The sequence below is a fragment of the Leptosomus discolor genome, chromosome 16 (assembly GCF_034619465.1).
Source record: "Leptosomus discolor isolate bLepDis1 chromosome 16, bLepDis1.hap2, whole genome shotgun sequence".
NCBI classification, from domain to species: domain Eukaryota; kingdom Metazoa; phylum Chordata; class Aves; order Leptosomiformes; family Leptosomidae; genus Leptosomus; species Leptosomus discolor.
Window position 1 is genome coordinate 18257976 of NC_141406.1, and position 17538 is coordinate 18275513.

Sequence of the window (17538 nt, forward strand, 5' to 3'; positions counted from 1 at the left end):
TCCCGACGTAGAGGCCAACGCACGTCCCGACGTAGAGGCCAACGCACGTCCCGACGTAGCGCCCAACGCACGTCCCGACGTAGAGGCCAACGCACGTCCCGACGTAGAGCTGAAAGTAAGCTAAATCCCGACGTAGAGCCCAACGCACGTCCCGACGTAGAGCCCAACGCACGTCCCGACGTACAGCCCAACGCACGTCCCGACGTAGAGCTGAAAGTTAGCTAACTACAGACGTAGAGCCCAACGCACGTCCCGACGTAGAGCAGAAAGTTAGCTAACTACAGACGTAGAGCCCAACGCAGGTCCCGACGTAGAACCCAACGCACATCCCGACGTAGAGCCCAACGCACCTCCCGACGTAGAGCCCAACGCACGTCCCGACGTAGAGCTGAAAGTAAGCTAAATGCCGACGTAGAGGCCAATGCACGTCCCGACGTAGAGCTGAAAGTAAGCTAAATCCCGACGTAGAGCCCAACGCACGTCCCGACGTAGAGCCCAACGCACGTCCCGACGTAGAGCTGAAAGTAAGCTAAATCCAGACGTAGAGCCCAACGCACGTCCCGACGTAGAGCGCAACGCACGTCCCGACGTAGAGCTGAAAGTTAGCTAACTACAGACGTAGAGCCCAACGCACGTCCCGACGTAGAGCCCAACGCACGTCCCGACGTAGAGCCCAACGCACGTCGGGACGTAGACCTCAAAAATAAGCTAAATCCCGACGTAGAGCCCAACGCACGTCCCGACGTAGAGCCCAACGCACGTCCCGACGTAGAGCCCAACGCACGTCCCGACGTAGACCTGAAAGTAAGCTAAATCCCGACGTAGAGCCCAACGCACGTCCCGACGTAGACCCCAACGCACGTCCCGACGTAGAGCCCAACGCACGTCCCGACGTAGAGCTTAAAGTAAGCTAAATCCCGACGTAGAGCCCAACGCACGTCCCGACGTAGAGCCCAACGCACGTCCCGACGTAGATCCCAACGCACGTCCCGACGTAGAGCTGAAAGTTAGCTAACTACAGACGTAGAGCCCAACGCACGTCCCGACGTAGAGCAGAAAGTTAGCTAACTACAGACGTAGAGCCCAACGCACGTCCCGACGTAGAACCCAACGCACGTCCCGACGTAGAGCCCAACGCACGTCCCGACGTAGAGCCCAACGCACGTCCCGACGTAGAGCCCAACGCACGTCCCGACGTAGAGCTGAAAGTAAGCTAAATGCCGACGTAGAGGCCAACGCACGTCCCGACGTAGAGCTGAAAGTAAGCTAAATCCCGACGTAGAGCCCAACGCACGTCCCGACGTAGAGCCCAACGCACGTCCCGACGTACAGCTGAAAGTAAGCTAAATCCCGACGTAGAGCCCAACGCACGTCCCGACGTAGAGCCCAACACACGTCCCGACGTAGAGCCCAACGCACATCCCGACATAGAGCCCAACGCACATCCCGACGTAGAGCTGAAAGTAAGCTAAATTCCAACGTAGCGCCCAACGCACGTCCCGAAGTAGCGCCCAACGCACGTCCCGACGTAGCGCCCAATGCACGTCCCGACGTAGAGCCCAACGCACGTCCCGACGTAGAGCTGAAAGTAAGCTAAATCCCGACGTAGAGGCCAACGCACGTCCTGACGTAGAGGCCAACGCACGTCCCGACGTAGAGGCCAACGCACGTCCCGACGTAGAGCTTAAAGTAAGCTAAATCCCGACGTAGAGCCCAACGCACGTCCCGACTTAGAGCCCAACGCCCGTCCCGACGTAGAGCTGAAAGTAAGCTAAATCCCGACGTAGAGCCCAACGGACGTCCCGACGTAGAGCTGAAAGTAAGCTAAATCCCGACGTAGAGGCCAACGCACGTCCCGACGTAGAGGCCAACGCACGTCCCGATGTAGAGCTGAAAGTAAGCTAAATCCCGACGTAGAGGCCAACGCACGTCCCGACGTAGAGGCCAACGCACGTCCCGACGTAGATCTGAAAGTAAGCTAAATCCCGACGTAGAGCCCAACGCACGTCCCGACGTAGAGCCCAACGCACGTCCTGACGTAGAGCCCAACGCACATCCCGACATAGAGCCCAACGCACGTCCCGAGGTAGAGCTGAAAGTAAGCTAAATCCCGACATAGCGCCCAACACATGTCCCGAAGTAGCGCCCAACGCACGTCCCGACGTAGCGCCCAACGCACGTCCCGACGTAGCGCCCAACGCACGTCCCGACGTAGAGCTTAAAGTAAGCTAAATCCCGACGTAGAGGCCAACGCACGTCCCGACGTAGAGCCCAACGCACGTCCCGACGTAGAGCTGAAAGTAAGCTAAATCCCGACGTAGAGCCCAACGCACGTCCCGACGTAGAGCTCAACGCACGTCCCGACGTAGAGCCCAACGCACGTTCCGACGTAGCTCCCAACGCACGTCTTGACGTAGAGCTGAAAGTTAGCTAACTACAGATGTAGAGCCCAACGCACGTCCCGACGTAGAGCTGAAAGTTAGCTAAATCCCGACGTAGAGCCCAACGCACGTCCCGACGTAGAGCTGAAAGTAAGCTAAATCCCGACGTAGAGCCCAACGCAAGTCCCGACGTAGAGCCCAACGCACGTCCCGACGTAGAGCCCAACGCACGTCCCGACGTAGAGCCCAACGCACGTCCCGACGTAGAGCTGAAAATTAGCTGACTACAGACGTAGAGCCCAACGCACGACCCGACGTAGAGCCCAACGCACATCCCGACGTAGAGCTGAAAGTTAGCTAACTTCAGACGTAGAGCCCAACGCACGTCCCGACGTAGAGCTAAAAGTAAGCTAAGTCCTGATGTAGAGCGCAACACACGTCCCAACGTAGAGCCCAACACACGTCCCGACGTAGAGCTGAAAGTTAGCTAACTACAGACGAAGAGCCCAACGCGCGTCCCGACGTAGACCTGAAAGTTAGCTAACTACAGACGTAGAGCCCAACGCGCGTCCCGACGTAGAGCCCAACGCGTGTCCCGACGTAGAGCCCAACGCACGTCCCGACGTAGAGGCCAACGCATGTCCCGACGTAGAGCTGAAAGTAAGCTAAATCTTGACGTAGAGGCCAACGCACTTCCCGACGTAGAGGCCAACGCACGTCCCGACGTAGCGCCCAACGCACGTCCCGACGTAGAGGCCAACGCACGTCCCGACGTAGAGCTGAAAGTAAGCTAAATCCCGACGTAGAGCCCAACGCACGTCCCGACGTAGAGCCCAACGCACGTCCCGACGTAGAGCTGAAAGTAAGCTAAATCCCAACGTAGAGCCCAAAGCACGTCCCGACGTAGAGCCCAACGCACGTCCCGAAGTAGAGCCCAACGCACGTCCCGACGTAGACCTGAAAGTAAGCTAAATCCCGACGTAGAGCCCAACGCACGTCCCGACGTAGTGTCCAACGCACGTCCCGACGTAGAGCCCAACGCACGTCCCGACGTAGAGCTGAAAGTAAGCTAAATCCCGACGTAGAGCCCAACGCACGTCCCGACGTAGAGCCCAACGCACGTCCCGACGTAGAGCCCAACGCACGTCCCGACGTAGAACTGAAAGTAAGCTAAATCCCGACGTAGAGCCCAACGCATGTCCCGACGTAGACCCCAACGCACGTCCCGACGTAGAGCCCAATGCACGTCCCGACGTAGAGCTGAAAGTAAGCTAAATCCCGACGTAGAGCCCAACGCACGTCCCGACGTAGAGCCCAACGCACGTCCCGACGTAGAGCCCAAAGCACGTCCCGACGTAGAGCCCAACGCACGTCCCGACGTAGAGCTGAAAGTTAGCTAACTACAGACGAAGAGCCCAACGCGCGTCCCGACGTAGAGCCCAACGCGTGTCCCGACGCAGAGCCCAACGCACGTCCCGACGTAGAGGCCAACGCACGTCCCGACGTAGAGCTGAAAGTAAGCTAAATCCCGACGTAGAGGCCAACGCACGTCCCGACGTAGCGCCCAACGCATGTCCCGACGTAGAGGCCAACGCACGTCCCGACGTAGAGCTGAAAGTAAGCTAAATCCCGACGTAGAGCCCAACGCACGTCCCGACGTAGAGCCCAACGCACGTCCCGACGTACAGCCCAACGCACGTCCCGACGTAGAGCTGAAAGTTAGCTAACTATATACGTAGAGCCCAACGCACGTCCCGACGTAGAGCAGAAAGTTAGCTAACTACAGACGTACAGCCCAACGCACGTCCCGACGTAGAACCCAACGCACGTCCCGACGTAGAGCCCAACGCACCTCCCGACGTAGAGCCCAACGCACGTCCCGACGTAGAGCCCAACGCACGTCCCGACGTAGAGCTGAAAGTAAGTTAAATGCCGACGTAGAGGCCAATGCACGTCCCGACGTAGAGCTGAAAGTAAGCTAAATCCCGACGTAGAGCCCAACGCACGTCCCGACGTAGAGCCCAACGCACGTCCCGACGTAGAGCCCAACGCACGTCCCGACGTAGAGCTGAAAGTTAGCTAACTTCAGACGTAGAGCCCAACGCACGTCCCGACGTAGAGCCCAACGCACGTCCCGACGTAGAGCTGAAAGTTAGCTAACTACAGACGTAGAGCCAAACGCACGTCCCGACGTAGAGCCCAACGCACGTCCCGACGTAGAGCCCAACGCACGTCCCGACGTAGAGCCCAACGCACGTCCCGACGTAGACCTGAAAGTAAACTAAATCCCGACGTAGAGCCCAACGCACGTCCCGACGTAGAGCTGAAAGTAAGCTAAATCCCGACGTAGCGGCCAACGCACGTCCCGACGTAGAGGCCAACGCACGTCCCGACGTAGAGCTGAAAGTAAGCTAAATCCCGACGTAGAGGCCAACGCACGTCCCGACGTAGAGGCCAACGCACGTCCCGACGTAGAGCTGAAAGTAAGCTAAATCCCGACGTAGAGCCCAACGCACGTCCCGACATAGAGCCCAACGCACGTCCCGACGTAGAGCTGAAAGTAAGCTAAATTCCGACGTAGCGCCCAACGCACGTCCCGAAGTAGCGCCCAACGCACGTCCCGACGTAGCGCCCAACGCACGTCCCGACGTAGCGCCCAACTCACGTCCCGACGTAGAGCTGAAAGTAAGCTAAATCCCGACATAAAGGCCAACGCATGTCCCGACGTAGAGGCCAACGCACGTCCCGACGTAGAGGCCAACGCACGTCCCGACGTAGAGCTGAAAGTAAGCTAAATCCCGACGTAGAGCCCAACGAACGTCCCGACGTAGAGCCCAACGCACGTCCCGACGTAGAGCCCAACGCACGTTCCGACGTAGCGCCCAACGCACGTCTTGACGTAGAGCTGAAAGTTAGCTAACTACAGATGTAGAGCCCAACGCACGTCCCGACGTAGAGCTGAAAGTTAGCTAACTACAGACGTAGAGCCCAACGCACGTCCCGACATAGAGCCCAACGCACGTCCCGACGTAGAGCCCAACGCACGTCCCGACGTAGACCTGAAAAGTAAGCTAAATCCCGACGTAGAGCCCAACGCACGTCCCGACGTAGAGCCCAACGCACGTCCCGACGTAGACCTGAAAGTAAGCTAAATCCCGACGTAGAGCCCAACGCACGTCCGGACGTAGACCCCAACGCACGTCCCGACGTAGAGCCCAACGCACGTCCCGACGTAGAGCTTAAAGTAAGCTAAATCCCGACGTAGAGCCCAACGCACGTCCCGACGTAGAGCCCAACGCACGTCCCGACGTAGAGCTGAAAGTTAGCAAACTACAGACGTAGAGCCCAACGCACGTCCCGACGTAGAGCCCAACGCAGGTCCCGACGTAGAGCTGAAAGTTAGCAAACTACAGACGTAGAGCCCAACGCACGTCCCGACGTAGAACCCAACGCACGTCCCGACGTAGAGCCCAACGCACGTCCCGACGTAGAGCCCAACGCACGTCCCGACGTAGAGCTGAAAGTAAGCTAAATGCCGACGTAGAGGCCAACGCACGTCCCGACGTAGAGCTGAAAGTAAGCTAAATCCCGACGTAGAGCCCAAAGCACGTCCCGACGTAGAGCCCAACGCACGTCCCGACGTAGAGCTGAAAGTAAGCTAAATCCCGACGTAGAGCCCAACGCACGTCCCGACGTAGAGCCCAACGCACGTCCCGACGTAGAGCTGAAAGTTAGCTAACTACAGACGTAGAGCCCAACGCACGTCCCGACGTAGAGCCCAACGCACGTCCCGACGTAGAGCCCAAAGCACGTCCCGACGTAGAGCCCAACGCACGTCCCGACGTAGAGCTGAAAGTTAGCTAACTACAGACGAAGAGCCCAACGCGCGTCCCGACGTAGAGCCCAACGCGTGTCCCGACGCAGAGCCCAACGCACGTCCCGACGTAGAGGCCAACGCACGTCCAGACGTAGAGCTGAAAGTAAGCTAAATCCCGACGTAGAGGCCAACGCACGTCCCGACGTAGCGCCCAACGCATGTCCCGACTTAGAGGCCAACGCACGTCCCGACGTAGAGCTGAAAGTAAGCTAAATCCCGACGTAGAGCCCAACGCACGTCCCGACGTAGAGCCCAACGCACGTCCCGACGTACAGCCCAACGCACGTCCCGACGTAGAGCTGAAAGTTAGCTAACTACATACGTAGAGCCCAACGCACGTCCCGACGTAGAGCAGAAAGTTAGCTAACTACAGACGTACAGCCCAACGCACGTCCCGACGTAGAACCCAACGCACGTCCCGACGTAGAGCCCAACGCACCTCCCGACGTAGAGCCCAACGCACGTCCCGACGTAGAGCCCAACGCACGTCCCGACGTAGAGCTGAAAGTAAGTTAAATGCCGACGTAGAGGCCAATGCACGTCCCGACGTAGAGCTGAAAGTAAGCTAAATCCCGACGTAGAGCCCAACGCACGTCCCGACGTAGAGCCCAACGCACGTACCGACGTAGAGCCCAACGCACGTCCCGACGTAGAGCTGAAAGTTAGCTAACTTCAGACGTAGAGCCCAACGCACGTCCTGACGTAGAGCCCAACGCACGTCCCGACGTAGAGCTGAAAGTTAGCTAACTACAGACGTAGAGCCAAACGCACGTCCCGACGTAGAGCCCAACGCACGTCCCGACGTAGAGCCCAACGCACGTCCCGACGTAGAGCCCAACGCACGTCCCGACGTAGAGCTGAAAGTAAACTAAATCCCGACGTAGAGCCCAACGCACGTCCCGACGTAGAGCTGAAAGTAAGCTAAATCCCGACGTAGCGGCCAACGCACGTCCCGACGTAGAGGCCAACGCACGTCCCGACGTAGAGCTGAAAGTAAGCTAAATCCCGACGTAGAGGCCAACGCACGTCCCGACGTAGAGGCCAACGCACGTCCCGACGTAGAGCTGAAAGTAAGCTAAATCCCGACGTAGAGCCCAACGCACGTCCCGACATAGAGCCCAACGCACGTCCCGACGTAGAGCTGAAAGTAAGCTAAATTCCGACGTAGCGCCCAACGCACGTCCCGAAGTAGCGCCCAACGCACGTCCCGACGTAGCGCCCAACGCACGTCCCGACGTAGCGCCCAACGCACGTCCCGACGTAGAGCTGAAAGTAAGCTAAATCCCGACATAAAGGCCAACGCATGTCCCGACGTAGAGGCCAACGCACGTCCCGACGTAGAGGCCAACGCACGTCCCGACGTAGAGCTGAAAGTAAGCTAAATCCCGACGTAGAGCCCAACGAACGTCCCGACGTAGAGCCCAACGCACGTCCCGACGTAGAGCCCAACGCACGTTCCGACGTAGCGCCCAACACACGTCTTGACGTAGAGCTGAAAGTTAGCTAACTACAGATGTAGAGCCCAACGCACGTCCCGACGTAGAGCTGAAAGTTAGCTAACTACAGACGTAGAGCCCAACGCACGTCCCGACATAGAGCCCAACGCACGTCCCGACGTAGAGCCCAACGCACGTCCCGACGTAGACCTGAAAAGTAAGCTAAATCCCGACGTAGAGCCCAACGCACGTCCCGACGTAGAGGCCAACGCACGTCCCGACGTAGAGCTGAAAGTAAGCTAAATCCCGACGTAGAGCCCAACGCACGTCCCGACGTAGAGCCCAACGCACGTCCCGACGTAGAGCTGAAAGTTAGCAAACTACAGACGTAGAGCCCAACGCACGTCCCGACGTAGAGCCCAACGCAGGTCCCGACGTAGAGCTGAAAGTTAGCAAACTACAGACGTAGAGCCCAACGCACGTCCCGACGTAGAACCCAACGCACGTCCCGACGTAGAGCCCAACGCACGTCCCGACGTAGAGCCCAACGCACGTCCCGACGTAGAGCTGAAAGTAAGCTAAATGCCGACGTAGAGGCCAACGCACGTCCCGACGTAGAGCTGAAAGTAAGCTAAATCCCGACGTAGAGCCCAAAGCACGTCCCGACGTAGAGCCCAACGCACGTCCCGACGTAGAGCTGAAAGTAAGCTAAATCCCGACGTAGAGCCCAACGCACGTCCCGACGTAGAGCCCAACGCACGTCCCGACGTAGAGCTGAAAGTTAGCTAACTACAGACGTAGAGCCCAACGCACGTCCCGACGTAGCGCCCAACGCACGTCCCGACGTAGCGCCCAACGCACGTCCCGACGTAGAGCTGAAAGTAAGCTAAATTCCGATGTAGAGCCCAACGGACGTCCCGACGTAGAGCTGAAAGTAAGCTAAATCCCGACGTAGAGGCCAACGCACGTCCCGACGTAGAGGCCAACGCACGTCCCGATGTAGAGCTGAAAGTAAGCTAAATCCCGACGTAGAGGCCAACGCACGTCCCGACGTAGAGGCCAACGCACGTCCCGACGTAGAGATGAAAGTAAGCTAAATCCCGACGTAGAGGCCAACGCACGTCCCGACGTAGAGCCCAACGCACGTCCCGACGTAGAGCCCAACGCACATCCCGACATAGAGCCCAACGCACGTCCCGACGTAGAGCTGAAAGTAAGCTAAATCCCGACATAGCGCCCAACACATGTCCCGAAGTAGCGCCCAACGCACGTCCCGACGTAGCGCCCAACGCACGTCCCGACGTAGCGTCCAACGCACGTCCCAACGTAGAGCTGAAAGTAAGCTAAATCCCGACGTAGAGGCCAACGCACGTCCCGACGTAGAGGCCAACGCACGTCCCGACGTAGAGGCCAGCGCACGTCCCGACGTAGAGCTTAAAGTAAGCTAAATCCCGACGTAGAGCCCAACACACTTCCAGACGTAGAGCCCAACGCACGTCCCGACGTAGAGCTGAAAGTAAGCTAAATCCCGACGTAGAGGCCAACGCACGTCCCAACGTACAGGCCAACGCACGTCCCGACGTAGAGCTGAAAGTAAGCTAAATCCCGACGTAGAGGCCAACGCACGTCCCGACGTAGAGCTGAAACTTAGCTAACTACAGACGAAGAGCCCAACGCGGGTCCCGACGTAGAGCTGAAAGTTAGCTAACTACAGACGTAGAGCCCAACGCGCGTCCCGACGTAGAGCCCAACGCGCGTCCCGACGTAGAGCCCAAAGCACGTCCCGACGTAGAGGCCAACGCATGTCCCGACGTAGAGCTGAAAGTAAGCTAAATCCCGACGTAGAGGCCAACGCACGTCCCGACGTAGAGGCCAACGCACGTCCCGACGTAGCGCCCAACGCACGTCCCGACGTAGAGGCCAACGCACGTCCCGACGTAGAGCTGAAAGTAAGCTAAATCCCGACGTAGAGCCCAACGCACGTCCCGACGTAGAGCCCAACGCACGTCCCGACGTAGAGCTGAAAGTAAGCTAAATCCCTACGTAGAGCCCAACGCACGTCCCGACGTAGAGCCCAATGCACGTCCCGACGTAGAGCCCAACGCACGTCCCGACGTAGAGCCCAACGCACGTCCCGACGTAGAGCCCAACGCACGTCCCGATGTAGAGCTGAAAGTAAGCTAAACCCCGAAGTAGAGCCCAACGCACGTCCCGACGTAGTGCCCAACGCACGTCCCGACGTAGAGCCCAACGCACGTCCCGACGTAGAGCTGAAAGTAAGCTAAATCCCGACGTAGAGCCCAACGCACGTCCCGACGTAGAGCCCAACGCACGTCCCGACGTAGAGCCCAACGCACGTCCCGACGTAGACCTGAAAGTAAGCTAAATCCCGACGTAGAGCCCAACGCACGTCCCGACGTAGAGCCCAACGCACGTCCCGACGTAGAGCTGAAAGTTAGCTAACTACAGACGAAGAGCCCAACGCACGTCCCGACGTAGAGCTGAAAGTTAGCTAACTACAGACGTAGAGCCCAACGCACGTCCCGACGTAGAGCCCAACGCGTGTCCCGACGTAGAGCCCAACGCACGTCCCGACGTAGAGGCCAACGCACGTCCTGACGTTGAGCTGAAAGTAAGCTAAATCACGACGTAGAGGCCAACGCACGTCCCGACGTAGAGGCCAACGCACGTCCCGACGTAGCGCCCAACGCACGTCCCGACGTAGAGGCCAACGCACGTCCCGACGTAGAGCTGAAATTAAGCTAAATCCCGACGTAGAGCCCAACGCACGTCCCAACGTAGAGCCCAACGCACGTCCCGACGTACAGCCCAACGCACGTCCCGACGTAGAGCTGAAAGTTAGCTAACTACAGACGTAGAGCCCAACGCACGTCTCGACGTAGAGCAGAAAGTTAGCTAACTACAGACGTAGAGCCCAACGCACCTCCCGACGTAGAGCCCAACGCACCTCCCGACGTAGAGCCCAACGCACGTCCCGACGTAGAGCTGAAAGTAAGCTAAATGCCGACGTAGAGGCCAATGTACGTCCCGACGTAGAGCTGAAAGTAAGCTGAATCCCGACGTAGAGCCCAACGCACGTCCCGACGTAGAGCCCAACGCACGTCCCGACGTAGAGCTGAAAGTAAGCTAAATCCCGACGTAGAGCCCAACGCACGTCCCGACGTAGAGCCCAACGCACGTCCCGACGTAGAGCCCAACGCACGTCCCGACGTAGACCTGAAAGTAAGCTAAATCCCGACGTAGAGGCCAACGCACGTCCCGACGTAGAGGCCAACGCACGTCCCGATGTAGAGCTGAAAGTAAGCTAAATCCCGACGTAGAGGCCAACGCACGTCCCGACGTAGAGACCAACGCACGTCCCGACGTAGAGATGAAAGTAAGCTAAATCCCGACGTAGAGCCCAACGCACGTCCCGACGTAGAGCCCAACGCACGTCCCGACGTAGAGCCCAACGCACATCCCGACGTAGAGCCCAACGCACGTCCCGACGTAGAGCTGAAAGTAAGCTAAATCCCGACATAGCGCCCAACACATGTCCCGAAGTAGCGCCCAACGCACGTCCCGACGTAGCGCCCAACGCACGTCCCGACGTAGCGTCCAACGCACGTCCCGACGTAGAGCTGAAAGTAAGCTAAATCCCGACGTAGAGCCCAACGCACGTCCCGACGTAGAGGCCAACGCACGTCCCGACGTAGAGCTGAAAGTAAGCTAAATCCCGACGTAGAGCCCAACGCACGTCCCGACGTAGAGCTGAAACTTAGCTAACTACAGACGAAGAGCCCAACGCGCGTCCCGACGTAGAGCTGAAAGTTAGCTAACTACAGACGAAGAGCCCAACGCGCGTCCCGACGTAGAGCCCAACGCGTGTCCCGACGTAGAGCCCAACGCACGTCCCGACGTAGAGGCCAACGCATGTCCCGACGTAGAGCTGAAAGTAAGCTAAATCCCGACGTAGAGGCCAACGCACGTCCCGACGTAGAGGCCAACGCACGTCCCGACGTAGCGCCCAACGCATGTCCCGACGTAGAGGCCAACGCACGTCCCGACGTAGAGCTGAAAGTAAGCTAAATCCCAACGTAGAGCCCAACGCACGTCCCGACGTAGAGCCCAACGCACGTCCCGACGTAGAGCTGAAAGTAAGCTAAATCCCGATGTAGAGCCCAACGCACGTCCCGACGTAGAGCCCAACGCACGTCCCGAAGTAGAGCCCAACGCACGTCCCGACGTAGACCTGAAAATAAGCTAAATCCCGAAGTAGAGCCCAACGCACGTCCCGACGTAGTGCCCAACGCACGTCCCGACGTAGAGCCCAACGCACGTCCCGACGTAGAGCTGAAAGTAAGCTAAATCCCGACGTAGAGCCCAACGCACGTCCCGACGTAGAGCCCAACGCACGTCCCGACGTAGAGCCCAACGCACGTCCCGACGTAGTGCCCAACGCACGTCCCGACGTAGAGCCCAACGCGGGTCCCGACGTAGAGCTGAAAGTTAGCTAACTACAGACGTAGAGCCCAACGCGCGTCCCGACGTAGAGCCCAACGCGCGTCCCGACGTAGAGCCCAACGCACGTCCCGACGTAGACCTGAAAGTAAGCTAAATCCCGACGTAGAGCCCAACGCACGTCCCGACGTAGAGCCCAACGCACGTCCCGACGTAGAGCTGAAAGTTAGCTAACTACAGACGAAGAGCCCAACGCGCGTCCCGACGTAGAGCTGAAAGTTAGCTAACTACAGACATAGAGCCCAACGCGCGTCCCGACGTAGAGCCCAACGCGTGTCCCGACGTAGAGCCCAACGCACGTCCCGACGTAGAGGCCAACGCACGTCCCGACGTAGAGCTGAAAGTAAGCTAAATCCCGACGTAGAGGCCAACGCACGTCCCGACGTAGAGGCCAACGCACGTCCCGACGTAGCGCCCAACGCACGTCCCGACGTAGAGGCCAACGCACGTCCCGACGTAGAGCTGAAAGTAAGCTAAATCCCGACGTAGAGCCCAACGCACGTCCCGACGTAGAGCCCAACGCACGTCCCGACGTACAGCCCAACGCACGTCCCGACGTAGAGCTGAAAGTTAGCTAACTACAGACGTAGAGCCCAACGCACGTCCCGACGTAGAGCAGAAAGTTAGCTAACTACAGACGTAGAGCCCAACGCAGGTCCCGACGTAGAACCCAACGCACATCCCGACGTAGAGCCCAACGCACCTCCCGACGTAGAGCCCAACGCACCTCCCGACGTAGAGCCCAACGCACGTCCCGACGTAGAGCTGAAAGTAAGCTAAATGCCGACGTAGAGGCCAATGCACGTTACGACGTAGAGCTGAAAGTAAGCTAAATCCCGACGTAGAGCCCAACGCACGTCCCGACGTAGAGCCCAACGCACGTCCCGACGTAGAGCTGAAAGTAAGCTAAATCCAGACGTAGAGCCCAACGCACGTCCCGACGTAGAGCTGAAAAATTAGCTGACTACAGACGTAGAGCCCAACGCACGTCCCGACGTAGAGCCCAACGCACGTCCCGACGTAGAGCTGAAAAATTAGCTGACTACAGACGTAGAGCCCAACGCACGTCCCGACGTAGAGCCCAACGCACGTCCCGACGTAGAGCTGAAAGTTAGCTAACTACAGACGTAGAGCCCAACGCACGTCCCGACGTAGAGCCCAACGCACGTCCCGACGTAGAGCCCAACGCACGTCCCGACGTAGAGCCCAACGCACGTCGGGACATAGACCTGAAAAATAAGCTAAATCCCGACGTAGAGCCCAACGCACGTCCCGACGTAGAGCCCAACGCACGTCCCGACGTAGAGCCCAACGCACGTCCCGACGTAGACCTGAAAGTAAGCTAAATCCCGACGTAGAGCCCAACGCACGTCCCGACGTAGACCCCAACGCACGTCCCGACGTAGAGCCCAACGCACGTCCCGACGTAGAGCTTAAAGTAAGCTAAATCCCGACGTAGAGCCCAACGCACGTCCCGACGTAGAGCCCAACGCACGTCCCGACGTAGATCCCAACGCACGTCCCGACGTAGAGCTGAAAGTTAGCTAACTACAGACGTAGAGCCCAACGCACGTCCCGACGTAGAACCCAACGCACGTCCCGACGTAGAGCCCAACGCACGTCCCGACGTAGAGCCCAACGCACGTCCCGACGTAGAGCTGAAAGTAAGCTAAATGCCGACGTAGAGGCCAACGCACGTCCCGACGTAGAGCTGAAAGTAAGCTAAATCCCGACGTAGAGCCCAACGCACGTCCCGACGTAGAGCCCAACGCACGTCCCGACGTACAGCTGAAAGTAAGCTAAATCCCGACGTAGAGCCCAACGCACGTCCCGACGTAGAGCCCAACACACGTCCCGACGTAGAGCCCAACGCACATCCCGACATAGAGCCCAACGCACATCCCGACGTAGAGCTGAAAGTAAGCTAAATTCCAACGTAGCGCCCAACGCACGTCCCGAAGTAGCGCCCAACGCACGTCCCGACGTAGCGCCCAATGCACGTCCCGACGTAGAGCCCAACGCACGTCCCGACGTAGAGCTGAAAGTAAGCTAAATCCCGACGTAGAGGCCAACGCACGTCCTGACGTAGAGGCCAACGCACGTCCCGACGTAGAGGCCAACGCACGTCCCGACGTAGAGGCCAACGCACGTCCCGACGTAGAGCTTAAAGTAAGCTAAATCCCGACGTAGAGCCCAACGCACGTCCCGACTTAGAGCCCAACGCCCGTCCCGACGTAGAGCTGAAAGTAAGCTAAATCCCGACGTAGAGCCCAACGGACGTCCCGACGTAGAGCTGAAAGTAAGCTAAATCCCGACGTAGAGGCCAACGCACGTCCCGACGTAGAGGCCAACGCACGTCCCGATGTAGAGCTGAAAGTAAGCTAAATCCCGACGTAGAGGCCAACGCACGTCCCGACGTAGAGGCCAACGCACGTCCCGACGTAGATCTGAAAGTAAGCTAAATCCCGACGTAGAGCCCAACGCACGTCCCGACGTAGAGCCCAACGCACGTCCTGACGTAGAGCCCAACGCACATCCCGACATAGAGGCCAACGCACGTCCCGAGGTAGAGCTGAAAGTAAGCTAAATCCCGACATAGCGCCCAACACATGTCCCGAAGTAGCGCCCAACGCACGTCCCGACGTAGCGCCCAACGCACGTCCCGACGTAGCGCCCAACGCACGTCCCGACGTAGCGTCCAACGCACGTCCCGACGTAGAGCTGAAAGTAAGCTAAATCCCGACGTAGAGGCCAACGCACGTCCCGACGTAGAGCCCAACGCACGTCCCGACGTAGAGCTGAAAGTAAGCTAAATCCCGACGTAGAGCCCAACGCACGTCCCGACGTAGAGCTCAACGCACGTCCCGACGTAGAGCCCAACGCACGTTCCGACGTAGAGCTGAAAGTTAGCTAACTACAGACGAAGAGCCCAACGCGCGTCCCGACGTAGAGCTGAAAGTTAGCTAACTACAGACGAAGAGCCCAACGCGCGTCCCGACGTAGAGCTGAAAGTTAGCTAACTACAGACGTAGAGCCCAACGCGCGTCCCGACGTAGAGCCCAACGCGCGTCCCGACGTAGAGCCCAACGCACGTCCCGACGTAGAGCCCAATGCACGTCCCGACGTAGAGCTGAAGGTAAACTAAATCCCGACGTAGAAGCCAACGCACGTCCCGACGTAGAGGCCAACGCACGTCCCGACGTAGAGGCCAACGCACGTCCCGACGTAGAGCCCAACGCACGTCCCGACGTAGAGGCCAACGCACGTCCCGACGTAGAGCTGAAAGTAAACTAAATCCCGACGTAGAGCCCAACGCACGTCCCGACGTAGAGCCCAACGCACGTCCCGACGTAGAGCCCAACGCACGTCCCGAGGTAGAGCTGAAAGTAAGCTAAATCCCGACATAGCGCCCAACACATGTCCCGAAGTAGCGCCCAACGCACGTCCCGACGTAGCGCCCAACGCACGTCCCGACGTAGCGCCCAACGCACGTCCCGACGTAGAGCCCAACGCACGTCCCGACGTAGAGCTGAAAGTAAGCTAAATCCCGACATAGAGGCCAACGCACGTCCCGACGTAGAGCCCAACGCACGTCCCGACGTAGAGCTGAAAGTAAGCTAAATCCCGACGTAGAGCCCAACGCACGTCCCGACGTAGAGCTCAACGCACGTCCCGACGTAGAGCCCAACGCACGTTCCGACGTAGCTCCCAACGCACGTCTTGACGTAGAGCTGAAAGTTAGCTAACTACAGATGTAGAGCCCAACGCACGTCCCGACGTAGAGCTGAAAGTTAGCTAAATCCCGACGTAGAGCCCAACGCACGTCCCGACATAGAGCTGAAAGTAAGCTAACTACAGACGTAGAGCCCAACGCACGTCCCGACGTAGAGCCCAACGCACGTCCCGACGTAGAGCTGAAAGTTAGCTAACTACAGACGTAGAGCCCAACGCACGTCCCGACATAGAGCTGAAACTTAGCTAACTACAGATGTAGAGCCCAACGCACGTCCCGACGTAGAGCCCAACGCACGTCCCGACGTAGAGCCCAACGCACGTCCCGACGTAGACCTGAAGGTAAGCTAAATCCCGACCTAGAGCCCAACGCACGTCCCGACCTAGAGCCCAACGCACGTCCCGACGTAGAGCCCAACGCACGTCCCGACGTAGAGCTGAAAGTTAGCTAATTACAGACGAAGAGCCCAACGCGCGTCCCGACGTAGAGCTGAAAGTTAGCTAACTACAGACGAAGAGCCCAACGCGCGTCCCGACGTAGAGCTGAAAGTTAGCTAACTACAGACGTAGAGCCCAACGCGCGTCCCGACGTAGAGCCCAACGCGCGTCCCGACGTAGAGCCCAACGCGCGTCCCGACGTAGAGCCCAACGCACGTCCCGACGTAGAGCCCAATGCACGTCCCGACGTAGAGCTGAAGGTAAGCTAAATCCCGACGTAGAAGCCAACGCACGTCCCGACGTAGAGGCCAACGCACGTCCCGACGTAGAGGCCAACGCACGTCCCGACGTAGAGCCCAACGCACGTCCCGACGTAGAGGCCAACGCACGTCCCGACGTAGAGCTGAAAGTAAACTAAATCCCGACGTAGAGCCCAACGCACGTCCCGACGTAGAGCCCAACGCACGTCCCGACGTAGAGCCCAACGCACGTCCCGACGTAGAGCTGAAAGTTAGCTAACTACAAACGTAGAGCCCAACGCACGTCCCGACGTAGAGCAGAAAGTTAGCTAACTACAGACGTAGAGCCCAACGCACGTTCCGACGTAGCTCCCAACGCACGTCTTGACGTAGAGCTGAAAGTTAGCTAACTACAGATGTAGAGCCCAACGCACGTCCCGACGTAGAGCTGAAAGTTAGCTAAATCCCGACGTAGAGCCCAACGCACGTCCCGACATAGAGCTGAAAGTAAGCTAACTACAGACGTAGAGCCCAACGCACGTCCCGACGTAGAGCCCAACGCACGTCCCGACGTAGAGCTGAAAGTTAGCTAACTACAGACGTAGAGCCCAACGCACGTCCCGACATAGAGCTGAAACTTAGCTAACTACAGATGTAGAGCCCAACGCACGTCCCGACGTAGAGCCCAACGCACGTCCCGACGTAGAGCCCAACGCACGTCCCGACGTAGACCTGAAGGTAAGCTAAATCCCGACCTAGAGCCCAACGCACGTCCCGACCTAGAGCCCAACGCACGTCCCGACGTAGAGCCCAACGCACGTCCCGACGTAGAGCTGAAAGTTAGCTAATTACAGACGAAGAGCCCAACGCGCGTCCCGACGTAGAGCTGAAAGTTAGCTAACTACAGACGAAGA